This window comes from Ips typographus, linkage group LG7, assembly GCF_016097725.1.
Source record: "Ips typographus isolate SLU linkage group LG7, UJ_Ityp_2.0, whole genome shotgun sequence".
Taxonomy (NCBI): Eukaryota; Metazoa; Arthropoda; class Insecta; order Coleoptera; family Curculionidae; genus Ips; species Ips typographus.
In genome coordinates, this window is record NC_138428.1 from 3313694 (window position 1) to 3323470 (window position 9777).

Consider the following 9777-nt stretch of genomic DNA (forward strand, 5'->3'; position numbering starts at 1 on the left):
ATTGAAGAAAACAAACAAATTGTTTGGAGGGATGAGACACAGACCTTTTCCAGAGCAAAAAATTACCAGCGTCCAGGGGACCCAATGTTCACTTAATTGGTGCTCTTTCAACTGCTGGTGTAGTAATGATGCAGAAAAAAAGGGGTTTGTTTACCATTGAGTTGGCAAATGAATGGATGCAGTCTCTGTTCCAAAGATGGGAAGATATGGGAAGCCATCTGCAGGATCTTGTGGTAGTATGTGATAATGCACCCTGTCACTCTACTTTAGAGGATGTGTTTCACGGAACAGATCTGTTACGTTTAGCACCTTACTCCCCAATGCTAAACCCGATCGAGACAATTTGGTCAAAAATAAAATTTCTAGTTTGTAAAAACAAACTTAAGAATTCCTACCTGGAACGAACAATCTATGCGGCCATTGAAATTGTTGTAGGAGGTGATTGTGGTAGAGCAGCGCAACATTTTACAACTTTTCTGGCAGTTGAAATCTAGACCTTTGATTGTTGTGTGTTATGCCCATCATTAGTTATCAGATGTCTTTAGTGTCCAGGATTCAACTTCATAGGCTATACGTAGCATTTTCAATAGTTATAAGAGACCTAACAAGCTATCCAAAGTTCATATTTGAAGCTTCGTTGCTTCACTATCATATCTACTGAATAATTCAGGTATTTTGTTTTAGTTTCAAATTTTTCTAAAAAATACACGTGGAAACATTTCACAATGGATTACGTTTGGGTAAAATGCAACATAAATGAGAATTAGGCCTGTTTTTGTCCAAAAACGGACAGTGCAAAGCATCCTCTATAACTTCCACAGAACAAAGACTCACAAGAATATATCTTTGCTTCTCTTTGTCTCTTAAGTAAATCCAAGTCAGAATTAGTTGAGTAAAGGGATTGCGCAAAACAAGGACTAAACTCGACAGACTTCAAGTCAGGTGGTCTCGACGGTCTCTCAAACAACCTAATAGCTTCAATTATAGTTATTGCGCTCTTTTAATTGCTCTATTGTTTAAAGTGATCAATTCATCCGTGAACTATCCGGCAGAACAAAACTATTAGTGTACAACATCCTGACGAATTAGTTTCCGAGTTCGATTTTGGGGCGGGCAACAACGACTCGAATCGAAAGGAACTAATTTATGATTCTGCAGAAAGCGGTAACGTAATGATCGCGCTAGATTAATTCCACTTCCTGATCTTCATCGTAGGTACTTAACGCCGGCAATTTCATTTCTTAATGCTCCCGATGTCATATGGCACACACACACGAGCGGGCAAAAAAGCCACCATTATAGGTGTAACGATGCCACTGTCATCTTCGGTTCGCTGGCGGCAATTAATTTTATGACGTTTATATTTGTAATTTCCCGTGGTTTTTTCTGATCGTTTTGCAGTCGACTCTTAGTCGTCGGATCGAGGTTAGAGAGATCGACGGCCAGTCGCTTTTGATGGGATCAGAAAAATACGAGAAGCGCCAACAATCATCTTCGTTACAGTTAGAGAAACGAAGATGAATAACAAAATGTAGATAAGATTCTTCTAACATGAATGAAGAAAACAGATAGAAAAGCAGACATTTCTGTGAGTGTTAACTAAGAGAAGAAATAAATCAGATAGTTTTCTTGTCTATCTTTTTAACCTGTCTTTGATTGTGTTTTTCAAGTCTTCTCAACTCCTCTGCTCTTGCAAGCCTCTATGTGTGACACTTTCTACATGAAGAAATACTCCCAAAACATCCTCTTTTAAAATTCATATACTCCTCTTTGCATATTCTTTGTTTTTGATGACATGCCTCTATCGGTTCTGATGTACTAGTCTCTCAATCAAGTCTGATCTCTTCCAGTTTTTGATAATCCCTCCTCTAATTAATCTTCATATCTTGGAAATATGTTGAAATATCAAACTGACTCTAAAAAGCTTCAATATCCAAGAAAGCTCATGCTGAATGCTTAGAGCATAACTGGCACTACTTCATTACATCCTGCTGATTTATTTATTTTTCTTTCCTTTTCAATCTTTTCAAGTTTAAAGCCCGAAAAGTGCACACTGTACTTCAGCAGTTTCCTTTCTTCTGGTATATTCTTCGTCATCGCACAGAATAGTGCATATTGATCTCTAGGGATCTTTCGTAATTCTTCACAATGCTTTGTCCAAGCATTCTTTTGGAGGAAGCATTTTGCACAAGTGTTTCTTCTTGTACAGGATTAGGGTCTGCTTTCCAATACCCTGTTGTTTTACCCTTATTAAAAAGCTACAACTACATAATATTTCAATTAGTAGTGTCTTCAAAGATCAGCTTAATAAAAATATTTACTACAAACCGACAGAGAAATTTGAAAAAAGTTACAAAATTAAAAGACCTGCGAATAAAGTAGTTAAAATATTGATTATCTATAACTAAATTAACATGTCACTGAACAAACATAAATTATCAGCTTCTAACAATTTTTCATCCAAATTCCTGACATAGTAAAAACAGACATAAAACGAAACCCAAAGTAACATAATTAAATCACAAAGATAGCTCAATCTTACCGCTAAGTTTGTTGGAAACCAAACGTCTAACTCAGTGTGGTAACAAATTGGTATAATGACGGTAATTTCGGACTGACAATCATTACCATTAACTAAATAGTTAAACGGGCGTTGAATAAATGAACTAATCAAGAGCGACATGGACTTAATTACGCGAGAAATCGGTGGAAGGTAAATCGGGTGCGCGAGGCGGCCGATCTTTTGATTTGAAACGGCGCGCATTTTTAAATTTTCCCACCGGCATTCCGATAATCAATTTAGCTCGTTTATTATTAAATCGGGTCCGATTCAATTTCCTATTTAAAATGTTTGCGTTTTATTTGAAAGCGGGAGAATTCAGCCGGTGACGCTTTAGGAAAAAATATTTCAAATCTCCATGTAGGCTCGCGGTATTAAGTAGAAAATTATCTGTTAACCGCCTGTAAATTGCTGAGTAAATACAATAGTTGCGCTTCTTTTATTTGCACAAGAATGTCGGTTCGTATTCGAATCTCTCGAGTATGTTCCATTTCCTATTACGAACCAAGAATGACATTTCAAACGCGCCATAATGTTATGTCTCAACGCATTTTCTACTCGTTCACTTTCAAAATCTAACTTAGATTAGTAGAAGAGATTCCAGATTATATAAATGCACAGTAGAGACAGGTTGGAGACAAGCAGGTCTTACTTACTTAATGTTCTAACCTTCTTTCCATTCAGTCAAATCTTCAAAAGAACTCTTAGAACAACGATAACCTGTTCTTTCCCATCTCCTTACAGACTTTAAGTACTTTTATCACCAGTTTCTTCTCTCCAGATCTCTGCATCTTCGTCCTCTTCTCTCACATCCTTGATGTTTGTCAAATCTTTTGCCTTTCCAAAAGTCCCAGAATCTCGTAGAAATCCAGGACTCACTTCTTCTAGATACTTTACCTTGACTATCTGAGAAAGTGTAGACTTGTTTGCTTCAAAGCATTTTATTTAGCTATTTCTTCTAAACGTACACATCTATTGCATGGAAATATCTCTAGGAACATGGGGAACCTATAATTTGTTACTTAGTAGTACCTATTTTAAAATGTGAATTCTTGCAATAAGTAACTTATTCCAGCTTTCATAACTCCTTCGTAGGTAACTTGAAAATGTCTATCTTTGTTTGCTTAGTGCCTGCTGGTTGCACTGCAAAATTTACGTTCAGGATTTTTGAATATGCTTGATGATCATCTGCTTTAAGTTTTGCGGCATTGTTCAGTCTCAGAACTCTCAGAAAAGCATCTTTTTTGTTCTGAAATTGTAGGTGGTTGACACCATGGTGTAGCTGGAACAGAAAAACAAGTCTACACAGTTTAATCCACCAACTATTCACAACCTTTCTTTATGCTCTAACGCCTATTTTCTCTTGTTCTGAGGACAGCAAAGAAGGTGGAAGTAAAAAGATGCAAAACCAAAGATGTGAGCAAAACAACAAGACCATCAAATTGTGGAAAATGTCTACGTGGGTGACAATATAAATGGGCAAAGAACCCAAGACCGCAGAAATGAATAGAAGGATTGGTCTGATTTGGGTGGAACTTAGAAAGTTCTGTGATATCCTAAAGAACAGAACCATCCCTGTTAACTTAAAAAGGAAAGTATATGAATCATGCATAGTTCCAGTAGCAACATACGGCTTTGAAACAATGATACTTACAGAGAGAAGGGTAAGCCGATTAAGAACAACAAAGAGAGCAATATGGAAAGAGGCATGTTAGGAATTTCCCTTAAAGACAAGATTCATAACTAGAACTAAGACATTAGAAGACGCACAAGGATGAAATACAGCACAAACAAGAGTTGAAATTACAGTGGTAAATCATATAGGAAGACAAAAAGATAAAGATCACAATATCCAGAGGAGACCAAGAGTAACCAAAAGAAAGGTTGGAAGACCTGTTGTGAAACGATGGCTTGAATATGTCAAGAGAGTCTATATAGAGAAGAGAAGAAGTATTTATACTAACGCTTTTTGTTTGTACTTCTTATATTTGTTTGGACTTATTGTGTGCTTCTCATACGAAATATATCAAGAATCAAGAAAGTGACAGACACTGGATACCAACTACACAAGACAAGATGACTTGGAAAGCATTAGGAGAGGGTTATGTCCAGGAGTGGATGAATAACGGTTGAATAGAAGAAGAAGAAGTTCTTCTACTAGGAGCAATGTACGAATATAAGTCTTTATTACAGGACTACTAGATTTCTATAGCCAGTGGGGTTATCTTAAGAAGCGCTCCTGGCAGGGCAAATCTTCAACTGTTAGCTATTTAGGGCACATATCCCTAAGCTAATAAGCTACCTAGTGCTCCCGGTTAACAAGTGTTAAACAAAGGGGATATACCACTGTTTGACAGAGTTAAGGGGCTCTATTGATTGGATGGTTAGATAAGGGATAGTCAATAAAAAACTGAAATATACTAGAAATGCAAAATGTAGTAGTGGGAAGAACGGAATACAGGAAGAGTTAGAATGTGGTAGAGGAGGGCAGTTTGAAAACCATCTCTTCTTCTTCCTTCCTTTGCTGAAGTATTTTTTTTATCAAGAAAACAAGACAGTGGCTTGTCACCCTCGCTTACTGCTCCCAAACTCGTCAATCAACAGGTGGCTGCGATTTCCGTTTTGCCACCGAAGCAGGTGCATCGCAGCGTTGCGGTACCGGAGCCCGGGGGCATACACGGGCATTGATATTCGGTTCTCGCGTCCGTAAACCGTTTCCAAATCAAACACGACCACGATTCCAGAAAGAAATCAAAAATAGACGTGACAGTAGAGTGGTCGAGGCCTCGCGCCACCAATCGGCAAGGAACCGTCCGACAAACAAACCGTAAAACGAGAAAACAAAAGAGCGGTACCGCCAAAAGGCGGGTGTGTTTGCCGTACGAATGAACACTTGAGCGGCATCTGTGAACCAACGTTTATTTTTACAATTAGCGCCTAATAGCGCGTGTTGGCGTTTAGTAACGATGATGTCAGGTTAATTTGTTAGGATTTAAGGAAGTTGGCCTCGTGCGATTACTGGTCACGGCTTATGCCTAACTACTATTTACCTTTTACCGCCTACTCACTTGGTTCAATTAGTCGCCGAGATTACCAGATTTTTTGTTCAGTTACAGATTTCCTAAATTAAAAGTTGTTCACTATCGAACCAGGGAGAACATATAATAAGAAAAAGTTGGAGAGTGTTTTAACTCTCTTTTACTAACCAAAACCCGCTTGGAAAAGTTTTGAGTGTCCACTCAGATGACCTGATTTGACACTATTTAATTCTGTTTTAGGACACACTTGAAGTACTTTATTATATTTTGCTTGACAACAGAAAAAATTAATTTCTTTAAGAATGGCCACTGAAGGTCTAGCTTCAGGACTTGACTGTCAGGAACTAAAACTTTAGAGACAGAACTGTTCAATTGAAATTTCATGCCAAAATGGCAACCAAAACGATTTATACATACAAAGTCGCTCTACAACACAGGGTGAGTCTTGGCTGACTATGTTCCTCCAGTCCTTTCAGTCTTCCAACAGATTCGTGTCCGGAGGGATATTCATTTTTGCGAGGTCTGCTTTGATGTTGTCTTCCCATTTCTGGTGTGGCCTTCCAGGTTGCCTTTTTCCCGACTGTCTTTCTTCCCATATCAGCCTCGTCAGTCTGTCATCTTGTAGTCTATGGACATGCCCGTACCATCTTGCGTTGGGACTTAATTTCTTTGACAATATCACCGTCGTTATAAAGCTGAAACTTTTCTTTAAGAACGCCTAAGTTTTTCTTCATTAGCCTTAGTCATTGTCCATGTCTCGCATCCATAAGTGATTATTGGCCTTATAGTGCTTTTATAGACTTTCAGTTTTGAGGTTCTTGATATGTTTTTGGATTTGAAGAAGTTGTTTAGGGAGAACAGACATCGATTTGCGGCTTGTATTCTGCTTTTTATTTCCTCTGTGTCTCTGTTATTTGAAACGCTCCACTCGTTCAAGATTATGTGTCTATTGTTACATTCTCCTCTATTCTATCTCTGTGCCCCTGTCTGCTTATGCACATATATGTGGTCTTTTCGTCGTTAATCCTGAATACTACTTCTCTTTTACTGTTGGTGTGGAGTTTCCAATGATGTCAATGTCATCTGCATATGCTAACAATAGTTTAAGACCTCGGGCAGTCAAGAGTTCTGTTTGAATTTCTGCTGACCTCGTAGCTTTCTCTAGGGCGATATTGAAGAGCAGAGGTGACAAGGCATTTCCCTGTTTCAATCCGCTACGTCTCTTAAAACTATCTGAGAGCCTGTTATTTATTTGCATTATGGGTTTTCCGTCTTCCATGCATGCCTTGGTCATCTGGATAAGTTTTCTTGGGATTCCGAATTCGGCCATTGCATTCCACACTTGAGATCTCTGAATGCCTGCCGAAAATCTATGAATAGATTATGGATAGTACTCCCATCCCTTCTCTAGTAGTTGTCTGAGGGTAAAAAGTTGGTCAATAATCCCAGGACGCTCTCTGAGTACGGAGTTAGTCTATCCAGAACAATATTAGCTAGGACCTTGTAGGCCGTGTTGATGAGTGAGATATCCTTGGTGCTTTTCATCGGGTCCTATGTTTAGTAGCTTCTCAAAGTAATTTTTCCATGTTTCGAACTGTTCGTGTTCGTTGATTATCATGTCTCCTTTATCGCTTTTTAACATTTTCATTTTGTTTCTTATTGCCTTATAGAATTTCCTAGATGGTGCTTTAGACCTGTTCCTTACCTGTATTTTTGACGTTCATATTCTTGTTTTTCCTTTTAATGAATTTCAGGTGTGTCGTGCTGAATCACTGCTTTCCTAGAAGTTTCTCTTTGTAGTAGTTTTTGTTGATACTCTTCGTTAAACCATGATTTAGTCGTTTTCTTTTTCGTTTTCCCGATGGCTTGTTCTGCTGTCTCTTTTATCGTTTGTTCAGTATAGTTCCAGAAACCTTCAACATTCATTATCCGATTTTCATTCTCAATGAGTTTCTGTTCCAGTTCTTGTTCGTATTTTTGTTGTTCGTTGGACTCTGTAGTTTTTCTATGTCCTATTGTGCGATTTGGTTTAAGACGATTTAGGTCAAGTCAATAGGTCATCATTTCAACAATTGCTCTTACGTGGTACCTCTCGTCTTAACTTCAGTAAACACACACAACAAAATTGATTTAAAGAAAATATGGTCAAAAGTCCCCAGAAAACACACACAAATACGATCCTAATAAACATTAAGTACATTTTTAAGCCTGTAAAAAATTCACTTGTATCCGTGACTACAAATCCTCCGAGATGTCCAAACTTGATTGTTGGTGAGCCACAAGGGGGGTCCTGCTAACTGATCTACCCACTTCTGTCATTAATTCGCAACAATTAAGATTAAATCATAAAACAGGCTTCCGCATCGTACTACTCTACATTGTTTTTATTATGAGTTATTATTATGAGGCCAGTAACGCGAGATGGCCTAACGGTCCTCCATTTTGCGCCTAATTAACTGCGCTACCCCCTGAGGATATTGCCACTTCTATTTTGACGATTTTTTTGGATTAGTATCAACAAAAATAGGTATTATTCTCTCTGGTCGACTAGATTGTTGTGGCAGTTGTATAATGGTACCTGTTTGGTTGGAGTATATAATTAAGATTTGTGTTGAACTGATAAGTTAAAAGTGGTAACTGTCGATTAATTTAAAACAAATTTGGGTAGTAACCAGGCCCCTTGATTTGAATACAAATCTCTTCAAACTCGGTTGTTCTCCATATAAATTCCATTAGTCTTCAACGATCAGTTTTATCTAAATTGTGGTGGTACCGCATAGAGAAACGGTTTTCGTATTTTTAACCTGATCGAGGGAATTCGTCGTTGCTGCGCCACGCCCCAGGCTCATAATTATCGAAATATTTACGCGGTACCCTAAAAAGTCGTTTAGTATGCCGGTTCAGTACCCGGCGTCCGCGTTACTCGAACGAGAAATGGTTTATTCCAATCACATACGACAATTAAGGAGAAAAAAATGAGAAGAGTCGAGTCGGGGCTTCCTTAAGCGGTGTCTAATTGCAGCGAAGGTACTTCTGGTACCACCATTAAGGATTTTTGTTACAGGGGACGGGTCATTCGTCGAAGCGCATATTCAACAAACTATCATTGAATATCAGACTGAAGAGAAATCGTTGGCTTCGAGTTGAACAAACATCCAGTAGAACGGCCCATATATCGCCTAATATAATAACCCACCGAGCAATTAACAATATCGGCATAAATGCCGGGTTAACAGTACTTTCCAAAGCTCGTCGACGTATTAGGAACCTCAAGTGTAAGCTCATTAGCATGGTAATTATGCGATTCAATAGTGTTCTCGAGAGCTCCGAAGCCTTTTATTTCGTTACGTCTCGCTCTTGTACCATACGATTCCATTTACAGCAGTACCAATGGGTACTGTCGGCACTTTACCCCAAAGTAAACCGGTCGTCACCCCAACGGAATGAGGAGAGTATCGGGAAATCTAATCAGCACCTTCATCGCCATCTGTCATTCCAACCGTTTGTCCAAAGAGTTAAAAGGGGGTTTTTCTTGAATATTTTATGTATTTTTACGTAATTTTATGCTCCCTGTATAGTTTTGGAAAAAATAAAAAAAGAAAAAAGTAAAAAAATGAATCATATAAATTTATTAATAATAACTAAGTTATGTAAATGTACCTACTATTGGCTTTACACGCAGATTTGTAGAAACTTTTGATTCAGCTTGAATTCTTATGCTACAGCAAACAAAAATTTAAAAATGTCTGTGAATTAATTAAAAATGTTTTCAGGAAGGCCAATGTTTAATGCTTTTTTTAGGTGGGTTTATAAACCATCTTACTTCTTCTAATGGAATATTTGTAGTGAAGAAAACTGAAATTTGTAAGAAGCCACTTTGATTTCCTTACCAAATACCCATGCAAATGGATCTTAATCAAAGTAAGTGGTGCAGATGAGAAAAGTTGACTGAAGTTCACCAAATTATTTGAAAGTGCTGGTAGTCTTGCTGTGCTAACTTGGGAAGAGTTGTTATGACAAGGTTTTAAGCTCAATATTAACCAGGACATAACCAAAATTTTTGTTTAATGTCAAAATTAGAGTTTTTCCCTGTTTTGGTATAATGTTATAATTACCCACTTTTTACTTCTTTAAACCTACTTTCCATCTCAAATATTTTTGAGATTCCAACCACAAATA

At 37.9% G+C, this 9777-nt stretch overlaps 1 pseudogene; it reads right to left on the bottom strand.

Annotated features, from left to right (window-relative positions):
* Positions 1–6062: 6062 nt before the first annotated feature.
* Positions 6063–7240, bottom strand: LOC145731922 (uncharacterized; annotated as a pseudogene).
* Between the last annotated feature and the right edge of the window lie 2537 nt (positions 7241–9777).